This window comes from Loxodonta africana, chromosome 1, assembly GCF_030014295.1.
Source record: "Loxodonta africana isolate mLoxAfr1 chromosome 1, mLoxAfr1.hap2, whole genome shotgun sequence".
In the NCBI taxonomy this organism is placed as follows: Eukaryota; Metazoa; Chordata; class Mammalia; order Proboscidea; family Elephantidae; genus Loxodonta; species Loxodonta africana.
In genome coordinates this window covers 80,926,507-80,928,899 of record NC_087342.1, presented here as the reverse complement: position 1 = coordinate 80,928,899, position 2,393 = coordinate 80,926,507, and the positions used below count along the sequence as shown (strand labels likewise).

The window sequence follows — 2,393 nt, the reverse complement described above, 5'->3', positions numbered from 1 at the left end:
GGATGCTGGTGGGGCACTGACCCAACTAGAAGTGAAGTTCAGTTAGCCAGTTACACTAAAGCCAGTGGCTGCCTGTGGTATAACAAGCACTCCATTCGGGGTCCTTATCGGTGTGATATATGTTGGAGAGGTGTGGTCTTCTTGGGAGGCAAGTAACTTTGATTTAAAGAGTCTGCTGGCGAGTGGACTCTGAAGCCGACTACCGGAGTGGGAAGATCCTCGAACCAGAAACGGCTATTCAGACTACAGTAAACTTTCCCAGCGTGAAGCCGCTAGACAGTATCAACATCAGTGATTTCAGAAAGAGTGGAGTTTAACCCAGTGGTCTTTTTCTAGGCAACTCCTAGGTTTTTGGGGAGAGGAGAAGTAACCCCACAGGAAAAATGTCAGTATGCTTTTATTTAAAGAACAGACATCATCGTACCAGTTGGTGGTAAGCGGGTGTAGCTCAGTGGTAGAGCACGTGCTTCGCATGTACGAGGTCCCTGGTTCAATCCCTGGCACCTCCAATTTACCATTTCCCAACGCTCATCCTCTCATTTCTTTTATTATGTTTGCTCTGCTCCCAGGAAAAAGAAGCCGACAGGGCAATCGATTGCTTTTAGTGTTCTTCCGTATCTACTTGTTGAGGCTTAGTATCTCCCAGGGCAGGGCATCAGCAGAAGGAAGAGAAAGAAAAGGAGCCAGCCCTTGCCCCAAAGCAAGAAGGCTTTGGCCACAACAACTAGTTTATTAATATTGGATTTTAGTTAGCATATCATGGAAGATCAGGGTAGAAAAACAAGGACAGAGAAGGAGGAAATGAAAGGGTCCTACTAAAACCCTAATTCTTTTAATCATCTAAACAGTCATACCTGCTCACTCAGACCAGAGCAAAGATTCCAGCTGGTTTTCCTGCCTCTAGTGGCACTTGATGGCACTAGTATTTTTAGTGGCACAGTGGTTAAGAGCTCAGTGTTAACAACAAGGCCTACAGTTCGATTCCACCAGCCTCTCCTTGGAAACCCCATAGCACAGTTCTGCCCTGTCGTCTAGGGACGTTATGAGTCGGAATCAACTCAATCGCAATGGGTTAGAGTAACCCTCTATTGCGATACTTGACAGAGCAGCCAAAGGCAGTTGCATGATTAGAGGACCTTTGACAACCGAAACAGCAGCGGTTAAGAAACGCGGAGAAATTCAACACCAACACTGAAACTATGATATCAGAAATTGAAGGAATGACGCTATGGCTGATCAAGATCAGTTTGGGAGGAGATCAGCCTTAAGGTCTTAAAAGTTTCTTGTTCTACTCTGGGTTTTAGCATAGCAGTTATCCTGGTTGATCGTAAAATGACTTTCATTGGAGGTTTTCAAACACCTTGTTGTAGAAAACACCCCACTGCACACACACCTAGCTGAATTAAAATAATCTGAGCATTGGTGAGTACCCGATTAAAATCCTTCCCTTCTACATTTCTTTACATTACTCTACAGGATTCCAGTTTCTTTAGCATTTTAAATAAAGTCACGTAAGGTGGTCATTCCACCATGTGTCTGTCAGTTTGTTGTACTATGGGGGCTTCTGTGTTGCTGTGATGCTGGAAGCTACGCCACTGGTATTCAGATACCAGCAGAGTCACCCATGGAGGACAGGTTTCAGCTGAGCTTCCAGACTAAGACAGACTAGGAAGAAGGACCCGGTAGTCTACTTCTTAAAAGCATTAGCCAGTGAAAACCTTACGAATAGCAGAGGAACATTGTCTGATACAGTGCTGGAAGATGAGGCCCCCCCGCCAAGTTGGAAGGCACTCAAAAGATGACTAGGGAAGAGCTGCCTCCTCAAAGTAGAGTTGACCTTAATGACGTGGATGGAGTAAAGCTTTCAGGACCTTCATTTGCTGATGTGACATAACTCAAAATGAGAAGAAACAGTGACTATACACGTGGACCTCACCAGATGGAACACACAGAAATCAAATTGACTACATCTGTGGAAAGAGACGATGGAAAAGCTCAATATCATCAGTCAGAACAAGGCCAGGGGCCGACTGTGGAACAGACCATCAATTGCTCATATGCAAGTTCAAGGTGAAACTGGAGAAAATCAGAGAAAGTCCACGAGAGCCAAAATATGACCTTGAGTATATCCCGCCTGAATTTAGAGACCATGTGAAGAATATATTTGAGGCATTGAACACTAGTGACCCCAGACCAGCACAAGTTGTGGAATGACATCAAGGACATCACCCATGAAGAAAGAAGAGGTCACTGAAAAGACAGGAAAGAAAGAAACGACCAAGATGGATGTCAGAGGAGACTCTGAAACTTGCTCTTGAGCGTCGAGCAGCTAAAGCAAAAGGAAGAATTGAGGAAGTAAAAGAACTGAACAGAAGATTTCAAAGGGCTCTCGA

General features: G+C 44.7%; 1 non-coding gene across 1 annotated transcript; it reads left to right on the top strand.

Moving 5' to 3' along the window:
- The first annotated feature begins 437 nt into the window (after positions 1–437).
- Positions 438–509, top strand: TRNAA-CGC (transfer RNA alanine (anticodon CGC)). Its single transcript has one exon. It is a non-coding gene; the product is annotated as a tRNA-Ala (tRNA).
- The last annotated feature ends 1,884 nt before the right edge of the window (positions 510–2,393 follow it).